Genomic DNA, 20,742 nt, shown 5'->3' with positions numbered 1-20,742 from the left:
CCTCTCTAAGACGTCTTTCATTCATAAGCAGGCAGTGCAGTAGCTGTGTGTGTTCACACACTGCGCAGAAGGAAGCTCGCGCAGTGTGTGGTGTGAAGCCAGCATGTCAGTGTGGGAACACACACTGCTGGCCTGACACCATATTCCACACACGTACACACATACACACAGATAGACCCCCACACACACGCACACACTCCTTCTGTTGCACTCTCTGAGCCATCCCTTCTCTTTGCTCAGAGTGCCCGTCATGTCTCTGCTGTAGAGACAGCGGGAGAAGGGCAAACCGGCTGATCGCCCCCTCTTTCAAAGGCAGACATCACTGGAAGCCCACTGGAATTCCTCTGGAATCCCATTTGCATCCCACCGGAAGGCTGACACTCTGAGACACCGTGGAAACAACCCACAGGCTGGGCTGACCCGTGTCCGCAGGTGTCTCGGCGAGAGCGTGCAGCGTAGTGCAGCCGTTGTGCCCTGGCCGTGTCAGGACTGAGGGTCGTGCAGGACTGCGATCGTCAGCCCTGCGCCTGCGCATTACTGTCAATGACAAGGGCGGGAGCTCAACGGGAAGCAACCATCTACGCGTCCATGGATTCGGATCCGTTTGCACTCTCAGGACAAGGACACATGCCAGGACAGCGCAGGGTGAACCAGAGCAAGCACATGCCATGTCAGCGTGCTGCGAACAGGACCGCGGAGACCTGACGACGTAACGGATCTGCCCGACCTCTGCTGCCGGCTCGACTGTCCTGGAACGCCTGATCTGGAATCGGCGGCGAGCAGGCAAGCGTGGCGTCTCGGGAAGGGCGGGGCCTCTCGGAGCGTGCCGAGAGGCTGCGGCATTCGTTAAGTGGAGAACTTAATTGAATTAGTGGTGCGGCAGATCTGTGCTCGGGGGGCCCGGGAGATGCTGCCGCTGAAGACTGAGCAATAATTACGCACACACGGTGTCAACTCCTCCAATTACACTCCTATAATTAACTATGAGGGAGAGAGAGTGACAGACAGACAGACAGAGAGACAGGAAGAGTCTGGGACATTAGGAGCACAGCAGCAAAGATCCTTCCTTTGGGGTGTTCCTCTCTTTCCTGTCAGTCCACCTTAAACCCATGGACGCAAATACATCCTCATTAATGTGGGAGTGGGCAGGGGCAGGACCTTGGGACAGCGCTGTGGACATGCCTGGGAGATGCTCCGGACAAGCAGACAAAGGCTTCATTAAGGAGGCCTAATAAAGTCCCTGCTAGGCTATTATGCCCATAATTAGATTTGTGCACATGATGAATGTGTTGGTCACCGGTCGGTGGTGGGCTGCATTCAGATGTGTGTGTTTTTGGGCATGCGTGTGTGTATGCGTGTATGTGTGACTGTTATCGAGCATACTTCCTACTGCAGAAACATGTCTGCTTGTGCATTGGGGGTATAATGAAACCATTTTTGTGCTCCGTGTGTGTGTGCGTGTGTGTGTGTGTGTGTGAAAGAGAAAGCATGTGTGTATGTTGAAGAGGTGACAATGCCCAATTTGCTGGCTGTATTTGTCATTTCCCAGCTACTCTGTGTCCAGTGCTATTAAACATGACAACGCCTCTATTAACCTTGCTGACCTACATGAATTCACACACACGCACACACACACACACACACACGCACACCACACACGCACGCACGCACGCACGCACACACGCACACACACACACACACACTTAATCTCGCAAGGCCACCAAAAGCATGCCAGCACAGAACAGGCCACTGCAGCCGAGTGCAGGGCAGAGCTGCTACAGAAAGGGGAGATGTGTGCTTATCATTTAATATTCACGCTGATGGAAAAACAAATGTAACCATCGGACCTTTCTCTAGCATTAAAGAACAGCACACTCATCCGCCATACAGCCCCCCCCACCACACACACACACACAACTACACACATATAAGCCCACCCACACTCCCAGAACACTCACCCACCTACACACTAGCTGACACCCCCCCACCACACACACACACAACTACACACAAATAAGCCCACCCACACTCCCAGAACACTCACCCACCTACACACTAGCTGACACCCCCCCACCACACACACACACACACACACACATAACTACACACATATAAGCCCACCCACACTCCCAGAACACTCACCCACCTACACACTAGCTGACACCCCCACCCACACACACACACACACACACACACACACACATACACACACACAGGTTTAGGAGAGCTCAACTGAAGCTGTAAATGCTGAGAGCAGCTTGTCACCACAACGCAATTACAATCCAATCAGGTGTCAGAGGAAGCGGGTCATCAAAAGGAGACCACTCTCTGACAGCAAACAGCCAAACATGTACACATATGCCTCCCCCTGACTTTACACAGATTACATAGGATATCAGAGAGAGACAGAGAGAGTGACAGAGAGAGACAAAAAGAGACAGAGTGACAGAGAGAGACAGAAAGAGTGACAGAGAGTGAGAGACAGAGTGAAAGAAAAAGGGAGAGATGACAAGTGAATGAATACGGAACAGCAGAAATGCAGACAAACACTAAATTTGTTCGCTAATCCTCAAAGAAAATGAGAACTTCCCATTTCTCCTGCCCCCAGTTCACCCTGCATTTCTGAATTGGAGGCCCAGCAGCTGTGCCAGGCAGGCAGCCCTGGATCACCCAGTGAAAGGATGGCAGGCACAGTGCTCTTAACGAGCTTAACGATCATAGAGCTCGTTAGAAGACAGCTTGGCTGGTCACTGCCGTAACTACCATGTCATGGCTATTCGACTTGGTTTAGCTGAGCTCACAAACACACATGTACGTGCAAGCACATGAGCTCATGCACACACACACACACACACACACACACACACACACACACACACACACACACACACACACAGGAAAATGTATGTATTGCACCTCTCCTCTATATCCCCTATTGTTTGCTCTAGTCCCCTTGAGGATTAGGAATCGTGAGTATTCTTGTCAGACCTCCATGGAACACCTTGTCACATCTTCACGCACACTCTATTGTAGTCACAGAGGAGGTTTCCTGAGTACACACAGGCATATATACATAGATACACCTACAGCACACCCCTGGGAGATTATGTTCTGAGAGAGCTTTTCTCTGTCTCTTTGTGCATATGCGTGTGTGCGTGTGTGTGTGTGTATTACAAATTCAAGATTCCTGCCTAACATTAACAACATCTTCCCGAACCAAAGTATTTCACTCAAACTCTGTTTATAGCAAAGCCTGAATTTGTTTTCTTTCATCTTTAAGTGCCACACAAGTGGAAATTAAGGAAAATGTCCTCTTCCGTGAGAAACAGAGTCTGTTCCAAGTTCTGCTCTCTAAATGGAGTTATAGAAGAACTAAAGTTTGGGAGAAATACCACACTTGAAAACCTGCCCTTATTTCCCCCTATTTATACACCTAAACATCCCCATGTTTATCTGTTTCTCTCTCTCTCTCTCTCTCTCACACACACACACACACTCCTCCTCTTCTCCTCCCTGGTTCTCATACTTCTCACCCTCTTTCTCTCTCACAGTCTTCAGTAGGGGGTTCGGCTTCTCTCATTTAAGGAAGCCGCCAAGAACTCCAGCCCAAAGTTTATGTGAAACCGCACCACCCCCCCCAACCTACAGTCTCCTGCCTTCCCAAAAGCCGGAACAACTCCTCATGGTTTTTATTGGGATAATTTCATTCAGTGTCCTGCTCTCTGCTGCTATATGCTGTTGTTTACTCTTAACGTTCATACAGGCTCCGCCCCCGTCGAGCCTGATCCCCACGGCTGGCCCTGCCCCTCCCAACGGCACATCAGCCTACGCTCGCCTCATCCCCCTCTGGGGAGTGCTAGGAGACACGCCTGCGGCACAGCAGGGGCGCCCAGGCGCACAGGATTGTGGGTAGCAGCAGAGGACCGGAGCCGTGGGCAGGTTCAGCAGGTGAGGTGCGGCAGGAAAGGCCTCTGTGAATGCGTGATGTGGCAGCTTCATAAGAACCCCACCTCCACGACATCAATAATTCTGTCTATGCCATCCTCCGTCTCCACGGTGAATGCTGAACAGTCCATTTCATCTCTCCTCCCCCTGCGCATTACACTCACCCACTTTTGTCTTAATGCCCTGTGTGCCTGTCCCTCAACCAGCTTCCAACCTTTTACCTCTCTCTTACACACACACACACACACACACACGCCAACCCATGTTTCCTGCATTGCTAGGGCATATGTACAGGAGAACAAGGTGAAGGGTCAGTTCATCGTATCACGCTGCCCTCCCAGGACCACGACAAGCACAGCTATGAGTCCTTGACCGGATAATCAATGATACACACTAACGCACTCCTCTCTCAGAGAGAGAGAGAGATGGAGGAGGGAGAGAGAGAATGAGCGCTCCATAGAGGACTGGCAGTCTGAGGATGATAACACTTTTATCTTTGCCTTCAGAGCCCCACCAAATGGGCTGCGGTCTCCCGTCTTGGTGAATTACAGCTGATCAATCAGAGATGCCGCTCCGCACAAACGCACTCTCAACGCCGCGCCCAGTTACGACTGATTTATCCTGAGAAAAGAACACAGCAGCCATCAGAGTGTAGGGTCTGTGTTCCATCTTTGCCCCGCCCCCCTGCCCCTCCGCCCCACCCCGTTTAAGTCAGGACGCCAGGCGCACTTTGGGAAGGGCGAGGAGCAGAGGAGGGGTGGTGGGTGGAGTTACCCGCTGCGACAGCAACGGAGGAAGAGGTTGGTATTTACCAGTGCCATTCGTTCATTGTATACATGATTCGACAATAATGCAGTCAATTACTTTATCCACCAGGGGCCCTTTAGTGAAGATTAATTGATCAATATCAGAGAGGAGATAAAGCCAAAACACACACACGGATAGTATTACCTTCAATAATGGCATCACAATTTCCAAGTATTACACATTAGTGCGAACCCACATAACACCGATCACATGGCCAGTCCCCAACTGTACGCGTCAGAGCAGCGAGCACGCCAGCCCCACATTTGTCCGAGGCTTTTGCGTGTTTGCATGTTTGTTTGTGTGATTTGCTTATGGCCCAAAATGCTGCAATTCACATATTTTTCTTCCTAAAACAGCTTACGCTGCTCCGGCGTGCTAATCGCCATCATCATCATCATCATCATCATCATCATCATGATTGCATAGCTATCAGTGTTTGCCTGTTAATAGCCCATACGGCAGGGCAGGGAATGAGCCAGCCAACAGCGTGCAGAGGGCACCAAAAGGTAACGCGGCAATCGCACGGCCTTGCGCCACAACAGAACTGGACCAGGCTGCTAATGCAGTGAAGGATCCTTGAGCAATGGCGAACGGCCCCTGATCAAAAACCTCTGCTCTCTCCTGTGGACAGGCAGGGCGGGGAGGCACGCTAACGAGTCAGCGTTAGCTGTACAGGACAGTACAGGAGGTGATATTAGAGAAGTTAAGTACCTGTGACAGGTAGGCATATGCATGCACGTGTGTGTGTGTATGTGTGTGTGTGTGTGTGTGTGTGTGTGTGTGTGTGTGTGACAGAATGAAGAGGACTAACACATAGAAATTCTGAAATTGCTGTTTCTTAAAGAGAGAGGTATGACATCTCTCCCTCCCTCCATCCCTCCTCCCTCCCTTGTTCCTTCCCACGTGCCCCCCCCCCCCGCCAAGATCTACCCCTCTCTCAGCCGCGTTCCTTCTCCCTGGCAATAACACAGACATGGCTTAGGCACCAGAATGCCAGCCTGCCTACCACCATCCAGAGGCCTGTGGGGCTTCCGAGACACATTCCTTTAACGAACACGTATTTGATTTGTCCATTAACGTCCGACCTTCAGTCCGTGGGGCTCAGGCCGAGTGAGGGAGAGGGAGGGGATCCTTTATCTCTCCACTTCATCCCTCGCTTTTTTAGTGGGGGTTAAGGTACGGCAAACTTGAGAGGTCAAAGTAGCGGAATGTCTGGCACATTATCTGGGAGAAAAGCTCTCTCTCAGATCCGAATGGCCTATCTTTAATAGCACTTGGGGGAGAGGGAGAGGGAGAGGGAGAGGAAGAGGGAGAGAGAGAGAGAGAAAGGGGTGTGTCAGTGGATAGAAAGCTCATCATGGAGACACTGGTAGAGGTCACAGTGTAGGTTGAACATTTGTCAAATGTTATCGCACTGCGCTAACGGCAGGAGAATGGGGAGTGTGGATGTGGGCGTGGTCGACAAAGGGGGAGGAGCCCTGCTCTAGTCTGCACTGGATGACCTGACGCTCTGCATCTGTATGTGTCTGCCTGCCTGCAGTGAGGGATGGGTTACACACACCCATACACACCCATACACAAAAGCATGCATGCTAACATCCACACACACGCATAGGTGTCATACACTTGTGCTGTGTATCCATGTGCAAGTGAATGCACACACATATACACATCAACACAGAGAGACACACACACACACACAGACACAGGCACAGTCAGTCATTCCTCCCAGGGTTTGTACACAAAGTGTTGTTTCTCTAAATCCAGGTCTGACTCACTCTCTTCTCACTAAGTCCTATTGATTCCTCCTTGCAGCCCTGGTGGACAGACCACACACACACACACACACACACACACACACACTCAACATAGCAAACAAGCATAAGCAAAAGCCTAAGGGGGGAAAAGCACAAAGCTGTCAAATGAGATGGTTTATGTCATTTGTTTTGGCCCAGAACAGGGATGTGTGCACATGCTCCCTCCCTTCCTCCCCCCCCCCACAACCCCCACACCCAAACACCCCCACATACATACACACAAACCCACAACATCCCTGCACACACACACACACAATCTTTTCTTACATCCAATCACTCTTATCCTGTATTCAGCTAAAAGCACAATGAATAAAAATGTGTCATAAATATGAACAATTTTTTGTTTCAAGAACATTTCCCTAATATTTCTTGTAGTATATCAGAACATTACGCTGATAAACTACAAGGACTACAAATTCTTGTACGTCGCTCTGGATAAGAGTGTCTGCCAAATGCCGTAAATGTAAATGTAACTGTAAATGAAAGGTTTTGTAAATGTTAATTGTGTTCATTCATGGACTAGTTTTCTTGGCTATCACAATGTTCTACAAAACCCTCGTAGAACATTATAGTTCAAACACATTTGGAACATTTATAATGCCTATTAAAAAAACACTGAGGTTAAAAGAACATTCAAACACGGCAACGAAAATGTTGAACAATACGAGCTGTTGTATTCCCAATATTTCCTCCCAACACTGCGAGAACCTTCACATAGCCAAGGGTTTTGAGGTTTAGAGTGGCCCCAGGCATAGTACGTTCAAAACAAAGCACATGCATGTGTAGAGGAACTGATCTGGTCTAGTTCCTCTTAAGGTCCCCTTGGAATATTATGACATGCGTGACGCCCAAGTGGGAAGATGTCTCATCAAACACTCCGATTAAAGTGGGTAATTGCTTTCTTTTGGTTGGCCACCGGGATAACAGCAGCGCACAGGCATCCTTCACTGGTTCTTATAAAGGCTTTGAAAGGGCTTGGACGCACCGGGCCTTTAAAGTTCTCCAACCATCTCTCCTACCTGAAGGATCAGTTGCCATCAGCTGCCTTGCCTCCTACAAAATGGCTCCTGTGGAGGTGCTATCACTCACAGTGGAAAGAAGAGGGGGACAAACGAGGAAACAGAACAACAGAGGAGCAGTGGGCGGGAGGCAGGGAGGCACCTCCCCATGCCTCGCTCATCCATCTGTTTTTGAACTTGTCATTCGCCAAATTGGCGCTTCGGGCCACGCCATCTATCTCTCTCCAGGTCCAGCATGGGGAAGTGGGAGGGGCAGAAGGAGGAGCCTGGGGTCGGCTCCACAGCGAGGCTTGGCGTCGCCGCTGCCGGTTCCCTAATCAGATCTGCTCCTGCGATCGTGATTAGAGCAGGATGCAGTCAGCAGGGGGCGCTCACCAACCGCAGCTCATCATGACACGGTGGCACTGATCTTATGTGGCAGGTGATTATCGCAAAGCCCCCTTGAGAAGCAATCACACACACACACACACACACACACACACACACATCTATGTTTCAAGAAGGTAGAAGGGCACCGACACACAACCAATTAATTTACTTGTGGCTGTACAGCCATTTTTAGAAATAGCGTGCTCACACACATGCAACACCCACTACCGCCCCCACTACACACACACACACACACACACACACACACACACACACACACACACACACACACACACACATATACTATAACAAATCAGTCCAGGCAGCCACAGTCTTGCTTCCTCCTTACTGTAGCAGTGGTAGTACTTGAAGGATAGCGAAAACAGTGTGAAGGTAATGAATAGGAAAATGTCTGCAGAACCCACATCATTACTTCACATCAAAGCTTCTCTCCTTCAGCAAGCTGCTTGAAACAGAGAGAAGAAAAACAAGAGAGAACACTACTTTGATCTTCAGCATGCTTCTCTTTGCGGCTCTGGCATAGAAATGATTTTGATACACACTGTATACTCTGTGCGTGTGTGCGTGTGTGTGTGTGCGCGTGTGTGCGTGTGTGTGTGCGTGTGTGTGTGTGTGTGTGGGGTAGAGGGAGAAGGAGCAGAATGGCTCATTTAAAAAAATAAAATGCACTCAGTGTATTTTTAAATATAATTTTACATTGAAATAAAATGCTGACCATAATTAGCCTCTACCATTAGGCGGTGTATACAGTACAGTATCACGTATCGTGTGACTTAAAAAAAGCTTTACATCAAAGCTCAATGCAAAGCAGGTCTGCAGTGCTCCAGTCCTGAAAGAGATGCGTACATATCCCTTCTGCCCCGGGGGGACACAACCCACTCTCTACACACCCTATCAGCCCCGGGGGGCCACAACCCACTCTCTACACACCCTATCCGCCCCGGGGGGCCAAACCCCACTCTCTACATACCCTATCAGCCCCATGGGGCCAAACCCCTCCCTGTACACACCCTATCAGCCCCAGGGGGCCAAACCCCTCCATAATGCAAAGGTCTGATAAGACAGAGCAGGCAGGTAATCGTATTGTGATTAAATCACAATATGAGGACTGGGCCCAGCCCTGCGAGACAAGTCCAGGCAGTCACCACTACGTTGTGGCAGGTATTGAAAACCGGCGAAAAGAACTGCACTGTGTATATATTGATGTAGACAGGAACAAAGTGAAGCCCCACCCCTTCATAATTCATGATTTCCCTCTAAGTAAATTGCTGGCCATTCTCAGCACGCCCTCCCCCAACCTGTCCCAATAGGATTAGACATCAAATAAGATTATAATAGCCATTCGTCCAAATGTCTTTGAATGAAATGTGAAATAGCTGAGCTGTATTAAATTACACAGCCGTGGGATTGAATTGTTGCTGGCAATGCGGCGGAGCAGCGGCTGTATTTTTTTGGAGCATTGTTTATTTATATTAAGCGTGTGGTGTGTGTGTGGCATGCTTCTCTCATCACCTCCGGGGAGAATGCAACGCTGCAGACAGCTCCTGGATGCCGAGTGCACACCCTCTCCTGACTCCACGCTCTCTGCTCCTGGGCCTATCCAGAAGAGGTCCAGAGGATTCTCCTTACTTGTGTTCTTCTATCTTCTCTCTTCCTCCTGCTCTTTCACTCTTGTTTTGCCTCTCTCTCTCTCTCTCTCTCTCTCTCTCTCTCTCTCTCTCTCTCTCTCTCTCTCTGTCTGTCTCTGCTTGTTTAACCTCCCTGTGATGGACTCCTCCCTGCAGGAATGTCCTCTCTGTACAACAGATGAACAGACCTTCTCATTAAGAGAGTTATAAATGACTTCAGATGGCACAGTCTGCCACTCACCACAGTGTCCCCCCCATCAAGCCCCCCCCCCCGCAACTCTTTATCTCACTCTCTCTCGCTTCCTGTCTTTCTCCACCTTTTCTCTCTCTCTCTCTCTCACTCACTATAGCACACAATGGGCTGGATGCTTCAGAGGTGTGACTGCACAGATGGAGTGGTGTAAATAAGAAACACACACACAAACCACAAACACACAAACCACAAACACACACACACACACACACACACATATATATATATACACACACACTGAGGACTTCAGACCTTTAACATGTTTAGGTGCAAATTCACAACTCCAAACAAACTACAAGCTGGCATGCTGAACAGAGCTGCAATGTGAGAGGAGCCAATTAGAGTTCAATGGTAATTGAAAGGGAGAGAGAGAGAGAGAGAACGCAACAGTTCAAGAAAAAGAGTGCCAGACTGTTATGGTATGAGATGGAGAAAGGAAACATGGCTGGTGATGTCACGTTAATGAATCCTAACCTTTGCTTTCCTCCATCTCTCTCATGGCTTCTTTCGACCCAAAAGGACGTGTGTGTCTGTGGCCAAAACTAGGCTGATGCAGCAGGTGTGTGTGTCTCACACCATTTACCTGTGGAGGGTATCAGCAGGTGTGTGTGTGTGTGTGTGTGTGAGTATATCTGAGAGTTGCAGAAGACCTCCTTATGTCTTGGCTCCATGGAACTACAGGTGGAGCTGTGGCAAGCCAGTGTGTGTGTGTGTGTGTGTGTGTGTGGAAACTTGACCCAGTTCACAGTGGGGGCCCTAGACAATAGGACAGCTTGGAGAGTCTGGCCTCATTCAGTGGTTCTCCATCATTATGAAGTACAAAACAGTGCACCCGAGCTTAAACCACCACCTCCTCCCCGTGGAGGAGCACAGGATGTGGAAGGCCAGCCTCCAAGCACGGCAACAGCGCAAAAATGTCACTGAATGATCAACGTCAGCTTCAGAAAGCTCCGGCCCTTTATCCAGCTTGGCTGCTGATTGGCTGCCTCCTCCAGCTGCTCCGGTCCACGGCCTTCCTTTGACAAACTGACCTTCGTCCTTCTTACCCTGGCAGACAACTCTGTTGACACTCGCGTGCATGTAAAGGAATATTAACTCTGTCATCCCACTCTCATGTGCAGCCGCTATTGTGCAAACACCGTGCAAGCCCAGGGACGAGCACTGCGCAAGCCCAGGGACGAGCACTGCGCAAGCCCAGGGATGAGCCCGTGTTATGACAAGTCCTGCTTGAAGCTTTTGCTGGTAATTAATAACCTGACAAGCACTCACTGAATCCTGCTCTCTGTTAGGTAGGCAAAGCTGCATTTTGTTTTCTTTAAACCACATGGTGGACGCCGATAGTGTCTAATTGAATGCTAATACTTTGCCTGCATTAGTCTTCATGGCATCCGCAAACATCAATGCTGCCCCGTCATGTTAATGTCAACACACACACCCACCCACCCACACACACACACACACAACCATCTAAAGCCTAAGGCATTCAAAGATAAATGTTGAAAAGTTGTCTTAAACTACTACTATTCATTTTCCAAAGCTGCATTGTACACAGTGACTTGTGCATGAGTTCACCGCTGCCAGACTTTCCAATTAACCGTGACCTTGGACGAGAAGGGACAGGGAGTGTTGGCGTGGGCCACTCCCAAACATAATCCTGTCGATGAACAGCCACTGGTTAGTATCTCTGTATAAATCCTCAGTGACAAAAGCCCAGCAAGCATGAATAATCTGGTTCGGGTAAAGGCCACAGACTGTGCCCTGCAGGTAGGCTGTAGTTTATGCAACTGAATCCGATCATCAACAAAAACAGAAGCACAGCGGGAAATCAGATGCTCTGCAGTGGCACTCTTATATAGCAGCTCGAAAGGGACTCTCCTCACCCCGCCCCCACCTCTCCTCGCCCCACCCCTTTTCCTCCTGACCCCGCCCCCACCTCTCCTCGCCCCACCCCTTTTCCTCCTGCTCCACTCCTCGCCCCGCCCCACCCCTCCTCGCCCCGCCCCCTTTTCTCCTGCCCCTCTCCTTGCCTCACCCCCACATCTCCTCGTCCCACCCCCTTTTCTCCTGCCTCACTCCTCGGCCCGCCCCCACCTCTCCTCGGCCCGCCCCCTTTTCCCCTGCCCCACTCCTCGGCCCGCCCCCACCTCTCCTCGGCCCGCCCCCTTTTCCCCTGCCCCACTCCTCGGCCCGCCCCCACCTCTCCTCAACCCGCCCCCTTTTCTTGCGTCCCCCCACTTCTTTCTTCCTTCCTCTCCATTAAAGGAGGAGATTTAAATCAGTCACTCTCTGCTGGTTGCCTTTTCCTCTCCATCATTATAAAGAACAGAGACAGTGGGCCTGAGACTCAGTTAACCCTTCATGCACTATCTTTCCAGTTTTTGGAAGATGCTCTTATCCAGAGTGATTTATATCCCTGTGTCAGCAGATGGTGTGTTTGCTCCCTGGAAATCAATGCCATGACATTGCTGTTGCTTCCACCTTGTTGTACCTGCGCTACCAGGTGAGCTACAGTCATTGGTGATGAAGAAAACCTCATACAAATGTTCCATTCACCAAATTCACTACTTCCTATTGTAGCTGCACCTACGTGACACCTATGCTCACTTTGCACTTGATCAGGTGTGTTTTATAGGGCTGTGAGCACATACTGCAGAGGGGTGTTACTGAAGTATTCATACATGTCACTGTTATTGATGGGTTGAGAGTGGTAGGTCACGGAAAAATATCCAGCAATCTGTAGCCTGACCATAAAGAGACAGGGCAGGTCTCACACACCGGGCCTGTCAACAGATGGGATGGAGACACGGCCTGTCCACCTCCAGGGTGTATTTAATATATACATGTTTCTAATAACGTAGGTGGGGAGTGTAAATACCTTAGCCTGGATCCTCAGAGCTCATTTCCCTTTAAGCACAAACAAGCTTTAATACATGCACATGCACACAAGCACGCACACACAGAGAGAGAGAGAGAGAGAGAGAGAGAGAGAGAGAGAGAGAGAGAGAGAGAGAGAGAGAGAGACAGAGAGACTACCACAAGTTCCCTGCATTGGAACCAAAGAATCAAATTGGATCAAAGAAACCATGTCTGTGGAGAGAGAGATACAGACTTCTGGAATCCTTTTGGTTCCTCTCCAGGTGCGCTGTGCAACCGCAACCTGTCCCTCCCTTGGCTCCCTCTGTCCAGACTCTCACCCAAAACTGGAGAAGGGAAAGAGAGTGAGATGGGGGTAAAGCAACAGAGAAGTAATGAACTGTCTGCTGAAGTGAGCTTGCCCCGAGTGGACGGGAATATTCCCGAACATTATTTTTCTAGCCGTGTGTGAGCTCACATCTAGTATGAGCAGTCTGTTCCCAGCTCCTCTATAGTCTTCTTTCTCCTTTCCATCATACTGATGTTCCCAAGCCTGCTGTCCATCAGCACCTGCTCCACTCCACACACCCGACACTCATCCCGCTCCTCATATCCGCCCTCATGCTGTAGCCTTTGTTTGTTTCTCTTGCCTGATTTTATTTTACACAATTGCATTGTTTATCTCATTTTACCGTGTTTGCTGCGTTCCGACTTTTTTTTTTTTACGACTCTGCTTCAGTTGACCTCTTGAGAGCGCCATTAAACCTCCGCGCGTTACGTGAAGTGCCGTGCTCCAACAATCAACTGGAGGTGGAGAGGTGACAACGATCAGTGGCGTAAACGATTTGATGTGAGTACACTCCAGAAACAGACGGACCCAAAACATTCGCATATGCACGTGGACCTGAAAAATCTGTCACCTGTTCCCACTCAAAGCAAGACATTTGACGAGCATCAGGAACAGACTGTGAACAATGACTGGTACACACTGCCTGGTAAGAAACGCTCCATCACCTCACTGTGACTGCAACAAGCATATCTGATTGACATTTCCAGCCCAGCACAGCTCGGTGAGCCTCTGTGAGGAACCAGCCAAGCTAATGAGTGTGCCAGCCTGATTCAGTCGGAATCTTCTCCTCCCTCCACCTCCACGTCACTTCACAATGATTCGTTCCATTTCCAAGGGACCCTCATTTCACCGACCTGCTCCTCTGAGACGCGCGCCACTTGCTAACAAACATAGCTTCACTGCCAACACGTGCCGTGAGATGGCCAGGGCCCAGAATTTAAGCTCGTTTCTGTTTGTTCAACACGGCATCCGTTTTGTCAAAGCGCTGTTAGCCCAGATGAGTGGACTGCTGGAGTGAGCGATGCCCTCCCTAAGGCTAAGGCTACTGCATGAATAATAGATGTGCTAATGCCTATGACAGAGGACACGAGTGTGTATTAAGGAAGAATGAGGGGATCACAGGTTAGCCCCAGCATCTGAGCAGCGCTGGAGCCTGTGAAATGACCATGTGAAATAAACCCAGGTAACTGGGTGGAGAAGTCCTCGCCGGGGTTTTGCTAACTTCCAGCTGAGGGGAACCATCTGTGCATCTGGCTGCCTCTCCTCACTTCACCGTCGCTGGACTGTTTTTGTCTGCTTCTGTCTTTAGCTGCAGTGTCTTTTTTTGTTGTTGTTTTCAACTATATTTGCTACTCGTATGCCCCCAGCTCCACGCTGGATGTTTTGCAGCTTCCCCTGGCTGCTGTTTGGGTACCATCTCATCACAGCTAGACCGGGCTTCTTTATCTTTATGTCAGTACGGCTTGGTGGCCTACCCTCTAGCTATCTCTGGGATGACCCCCTGAGCTGTGTCCATCCCTCTGACTCAGTGGCTGTACACCAGTCCATGCTGTCACTGCTAGTGGGACAGACAGATGGGATCACTGGAATACCTTTCTCCAAACCTATGAGTGTATTAATTGTGATTCTCTGCATGACTGCACTCTGCCTACTATGGGAAGCCCTACAACCGTCTGCTATTTCAGACTCACTGAAGAAACACCTTTGTTCAGTGAACTTATTGTCGAAGAAAAACCCACGTTTTTCACACAGAGACTTGGCATCGACCCAGTGACTACACGCATCTTAACGCTCGGTGTGTGTGAGGTTATATATCCACACTCAGGATGAAGGGAGACAGGATGGTGAATTTACTGTCGTGTATAGAGTCATACCCTCTGTGAGATTTGAATGCATGGCCCTGGACGCTGCTGGATTGACCCTGTCGCTGTTAATCTACAACCCACCCGAATTCTAAGCTTTCTCTCAGAACAGCTCACCAGGTCCATGTCTCTCACTGGGACTTTAATGTCTGTCTTAGGACAGGCTGCTCTTTGTCAGCTCAGTATGTCTGTACTCAGCTGTTTCAGTCTGACATGTGCAGATTTTCCTACACACACACACACACACACACACACACACACACACAATACAGACCAGACTTGTTCTGCTCTACTGGTCTGCATATCACATTCTTTTCTACATCTACAGTTGGTGTTTCTGTTCAAACTCATTTGAGCTATTTCCATCCCTGAGACATGTAAGAAAACTGCTATATACCTCTACCACACGGAGGCACACAATCCCCTCACATCTTTTGCCATCTTCACATCTTCAGTCTTCATCCTTCCACATTTTTCTACTAAACTCTTGTGCTGTGTTGAAACCTGGCCACACCAGAAAGGCATCATTTCTGACAGACTTCATCATCCAGACGAGAGTCTTTCCATAAAGTCCTCCATCCGCTGGCCTCAGTCTTGCGTTCCATGCACCTGTAGCCTCTGGTCAGTGTCTTGACTGCCTGACTGGGAAAACTGGACCTACTGTTCACTCTTCAGCCTATGCTGATGACGGAAAGTCGGCTACCTCTCCCATGCGTTCCGTAGAACAGGCGGCAAATCCCAAACTCCTCTCACTATTACCAACTCCTTCATCCTCTTCCGAGATTTTCTGAGCAAAGAAATTCCGTTCGTTACTTCTTTAAAGAAAAACGCAGCAAAATGCACCAGTGCTTCCTCCAGAACAGTAAGACCCTCCTAAGATGCCCTGACACATTTTTTCCCTGACAGCATTTCTTTCACTGAGCCTGCTTTTATCTCTCAGCTAGTCTCTAAAGCTAATGCATCTCCTTGCCTGGTCAATCCTGTCCCATGTGCTGCATTAAGAATTGTCTCTCGCTCATATCCAGGCCTCTTTATTATCTCATTAACATGTTACCTCCTCCCCAGTGCTAAAGAAACTTGGACTTGATCCTGCTTTTCCCATTTCTATACGACTTTCCCATCAGAAGTGGAAGAAAAGGTAGCAGTCAAACAGCTGCATTTCCTCACACTTGCTCACTCAAACATTCAGGCCTTGAACACTCTGTCCCTCCTACAATTTTGCCTTGATTTTAATACTGTGACCATGACTTACTGGTTTCCATCTCTGGCATTATGGGTTCATCTCCTGCCTGGGTCAGAGAATCTCAGTAATTGATATCATTTCGTAGCCATCAGTCTGCCACCTCTAGCATTGCCCTGTCCCTCTTCAAGCTTTACGCGCTGCCCTTTGATCACATCATTCCGTACAGTAATGTCACTTCCCGGTCGGCTGGCGATGCCCAGACTTATGTTAATACTGTGAGAATATCCAGGAAGCTGGTGTGGACTGAGAGCAGCGACTCAGGAACAGTGACATTGGTCTCTCCAGCAAACAGCAAAAACGTCATTAACACATATCCTGAAACAAAACTTTAACCACTTATGGTAATGGCTGATCACCTGTTTAGTCCAGACTTTGGTTAGATAAAGTGCCAGAGAATTATGGGAAACAGTCATGTTGGTGGTCTTGTCCTCTCTTTACATGATCATTCAGGTTTGTGGGCAGTGGTTATGTGGACTACTGATACCTCATGCCTGTGTGACCTTCTGGATCCCCCTTCTTGCTAAGCTGCTATAGTTAGATTTACCAGAATACATGTACCACGTAGCTACTAGCACACCCTTCATACATACTGCACATACTTAAGAATCTGTTTCGTCCGTGTACGTTTGTCCCGCTACGTGACTGGATGAAAGCTGGGGTGTGTTACTTTGGATGCCATGACATCACGCATCTCCAGACTGCATTCTGTCCCCAAGCCATGACATGCTGTCAGTGCACGATGTACAACCCTTGTTCCCCTAGAGCTCCATAATATCGCCATATGCCATAAACATAATACTTATGAACACGGTTTATTTGCAAAGTAGCAGAAAACTTCAACCTGGAAACAACTTTCTGTACTTTGCAAAGCAACTTTGGGTTTGATAAAGATGCTATAAGCATTTTATTTGTCTTTTGACTTATTCTGTTTCTTCTTCTACCTGCCTGGATTTGCTAATTGGCTGAAGTCTGCCTGGATTTGCTAATTAGCTCACATATAAGTAGTTAATGAAAAAACAATCAATTTAGGAAAATACCTCCTCCAACAATAAAATCTTTGCAATACATGGATGGCATTACACAAATGTGTAGAACCATTAAAATGGTAAATTATAAGGGTTTATGAGCTCAATACCAGTACTTTTCAAATACTAGAATAGTGATTCAAATTCCTGTGAAGTCAGTGTGAAGTCTGCTTAACTTACGCATCTCTAACTGGAAACTGTGGTTATCGCTGACCTTCTGGGTCTTGGGGTCTTCCTTCTCATAAAAGTAGAAGCTTCATTTCAAAGGCACCAAGGAGATTGTTGTCCCATTTTACAGGAGCACATCTAAATGGAAGGTGCATGATGTCCATGTGCGCCTGTTTGCAGTCCATGTCCATATGCATTTCCAGGCAGCAAAACTTTTATCCTCGTTATCAGCACTCTTTTGTCTTCTGATTTCCAGACAGGTAAGAAGTGTGATGCTTTCAAGCCTATCACTTTAGAGGTGGCCTATTTGCACATTTCTGTCCTAGGTAATTGGTACCTTAACTAAGCTGCCCAGATTTGAAATAGTTTTCGAGACATTGTCATCTGAATTTTGCAGTGAAATGACCATGTGGGCTTGAAGAATAGGTTGATTAAAAGTGGATTGGTGTAATCCAAGTTATAATCAAGTTATATCCTGATAGATTTTGAAAAAGACAAATCTTAAAATCTGTAGATGGTTGGTCAGCTAGACAGAGTGATTACTATTATCATATTGTATGCGGTCCCCTAATAACCCATTTAGATACTGCATTTGGCCATATGGCCAAAACGATGGACAATCTACGTAGAGGTGGGTGACCTGACAGATGAGAGAGCAGTTGGACCTAATGGATCTGATTCTGTACAACGTGATGAACAAAAGAAGGAGCGTGTTGTGTGTAAAAGCCTTGGCACTGCTGCCGAGTGAAAGCAGGGGGCAAACAAAAGACTGAAGAGAAGGCCGGAAGAGCTGAGCGGGAGTAGAGGAGTCAGCAGAGAGGTGTTCGCGCTCGCTCTCTCTCTCTCTCTCTCTCTCTCTCTCTCTCTCTCTCTCTCCAGGATGGCAGTTAGGGGGCCTCCCGGGGTTCGCCTCTGGGCTTGAAAATGTCCGCCATGCTGTGACGTCAGAGAAGGCGGCTATGGTTTGCAGTTGGACATTGTGCAGAACCGTCTTCTCATACGGCAAGAGGCGGAACCTACGTGCCAGCACGGGGCCTAAGCTACTGAGCACTGAGTCAGGAATATCACAATTGTCAATAAAAACAAGGCAAGACAACACAACAGCACAAGCGTAAAAGGGAAAAGCAGGGGATTAATTACAGTGCAGTAAGTCAGACAGTAATGATTAGACCAGCGTGGTTTCGACCAACCCCCAGCTGCCAGACCATTCGTTCTCAATGAATCTTACAAGCCCCTCCAACTGCCATAAATAACATTAAATGCCTTCTCAGACCATTGACCTTAAGGCATACCATGTGTCTGTCTCATAGATCATCCATCTCCTTGCTCAGCGAAGCTGGAGTGATCCATTCTGGGGTTAATCATGGGTGACCCCCAACGAGGCGTTTGAGTGGAACAGTCCACCGCAGCCAGAACTTTCCTAGCTAATTAAGTTTCTCTCACAGGTCAGTGGCTGTTTGATATGCCATTCCTCTTCAGTGTCTCCCAAGCAGCCCTCTGGGAACATGGGTTTATGCGATCTGTGTGTGTGTGTGTGTGTGTGTGTGTGTGTGTGTGTGTGTGTGTGTGTGTATGTATATGTGTGTGTGCGTCTGTGTGTGTGTGTGTGTGTGTGTGTGTGTGTGTGTGCGCGCACACTTCGGTCAATAGGCAATACTGCAGTTAGGGTAAGCTGATGTGATTAAATCCGATCCATGTTGGAGAGATGAAAAGACACCTCCACTCATTTGTTTGCATCTGATCCATCCATCAGTGCTGGGAAGACCCCTGGGCTGGCTGCCCACAGAAGAGAGAGAGAAAGAGAGAGAAATCAAGGAAGGAGTGCAGGGATGAGAGAAGAGATGGAAGGGGTACTAAATTGAGACACATTATCGCGTGATATGTGGGGTGTCACTTTACGTGATCGTACACTTTGACTGACAGCCTCATTCCAGCCTGCATGGACAGCATGAGAAAGCCTCATTTAGATTGACAGCAAACTATGTGTGTGTGTTTCTGTGTGTGTGTGTTTGTGTGTGTGTGTGTGTGTGTTTCTGTGTGTGTTTCTGTGTGTGTGTGTGTGTGTGTGTGTGTTTCTGTGTGTGTGTGTTTCTGTGTGTTTCTGTGTGTGTGTGTGTGTGTGTGTTTCTGTGTGTGTGTGGGGGGGGGGTAAGTGTGGGTGCGTGGAAGGTTTTCTGGGCATGTTTATGTCTTAACCACTTATAAAAGTTATTTTCCAGACAAAGACAATAGAAACACACTTTATCATCACAGCTCTGAAACTTGGTGAATCATGGTCTGGATTTAAAAACACAATAAAGAATTTGTCATGCTGATTTTTATTTTGGACACCTAAGGACAGCCCCTTTAGGACAACTAGCAACTCAATGAGAGCCAAAAAGTGAGAAGTTTGACTAGTTACAAAGAAAAAAATAAAACTAAAAAAAATAATATATATATATATAGTAATATAAATTCCAAATTCAGCAAATCAACAAAACAACCTTCAGCAACTTTCAACAAAGTATCACATATCTAGTAGCGGCATACCAGTACTATTGGTGGTACGTTATGTCTTAGCTACTACTGCTGTTGACCATAACATTCATAAGAAAGTACAAACACGCACACCCACACACACACACACACACACACACACACAGATGCACACACACACACACACACCCACACACATGCATGCAGAATCGTGCACACACACACACACATCCCTTAAATAATTAGCGTGTGGTATAGAGCTACAGCTATAAGTCAGCGCATACAATAGTCCAAGAGGTCCCCATTCCCTGGGCGGAGAGATAGAGTTACAGGCCTGATAGCATCTGCTGATAGCACAGAGCAGTCAAAGCACCAACCACTAACCCCACCAACCTCACCTTCCCCTCCAACAGCCCACGGCTCCTATTAGACATCTGCTATACACAGCCACACAGCCCCTGGCTGGGAAAAGGTGTGTTTGCGGAGATTTGGTGGGTCAGTATGTTAGGCTGTGTGTGTGTGTCTGTGTGTGTGTGTAACAGAGAGGGAGACTCCACACCATTTGTTGACAGGTTACCTCAAACTTGTGAAACTCTACTCTGTCCTGGCTCCACTGCTTTTCACATTAGCGGTGAACAGTATATTTTATTCATTAGCAAACACAAAAGCTACTTCATATGCTCAGTGTTTACTGTTCAATGACATAATAACATTGCGCTCAACCTTTTCCCTTTGTTTCTGCTTGCTTACCCAAGGTCTACAACAAACACTCGGGCCGTTGGAAACAGCGCTGACAGCACTGTAACACTGGAGCTTCCTCCGTATCTTTATTCCAACCCTTATATGTAGAACCAGAGATGTTAAAAAAAACAAAGAACACCAAGAAAAACAGCACCAACGTGCCCTCG

General features: G+C 48.2%; 1 protein-coding gene and 1 long non-coding RNA gene across 5 annotated transcripts in view; one reads left to right on the top strand and one right to left on the bottom strand.

Moving 5' to 3' along the window:
• kcnd2 (potassium voltage-gated channel, Shal-related subfamily, member 2) overlaps nucleotides 1-20,742 on the bottom strand; it is a 96,401-nt gene that overhangs the window by 8,394 nt on the left and 67,265 nt on the right. The gene's annotated exons all lie outside the window — the stretch shown is intronic.
• Nucleotides 3,691-20,742, top strand: part of LOC145659715 (uncharacterized) — an 18,202-nt gene continuing 1,150 nt past the window's right edge. The window contains exons 1-3 of one of the 2 annotated variants that reach the window (XR_014125830.1): nucleotides 3,691-5,258; nucleotides 5,384-5,472; nucleotides 20,590-20,742. The exon at nucleotides 20,590-20,742 is cut by the window's right edge and continues 1,150 nt beyond it. This is a non-coding gene — a long non-coding RNA (uncharacterized LOC145659715). Of the gene's footprint in view, nucleotides 5,259-5,383; nucleotides 5,542-20,589 lie in introns of those variants that run through there. The other variant, XR_014125829.1, reaches the window with a different exon arrangement.

Source organism: Electrophorus electricus, chromosome 11 (assembly GCF_041902795.1).
Source record: "Electrophorus electricus isolate QZ-2024a chromosome 11, ASM4190279v1, whole genome shotgun sequence".
Lineage (NCBI taxonomy): Eukaryota > Metazoa > Chordata > Actinopteri > Gymnotiformes > Gymnotidae > Electrophorus > Electrophorus electricus.
Note: the sequence above shows the minus strand (reverse complement) of the source record. Positions and strands in the feature narration are given on the sequence as shown.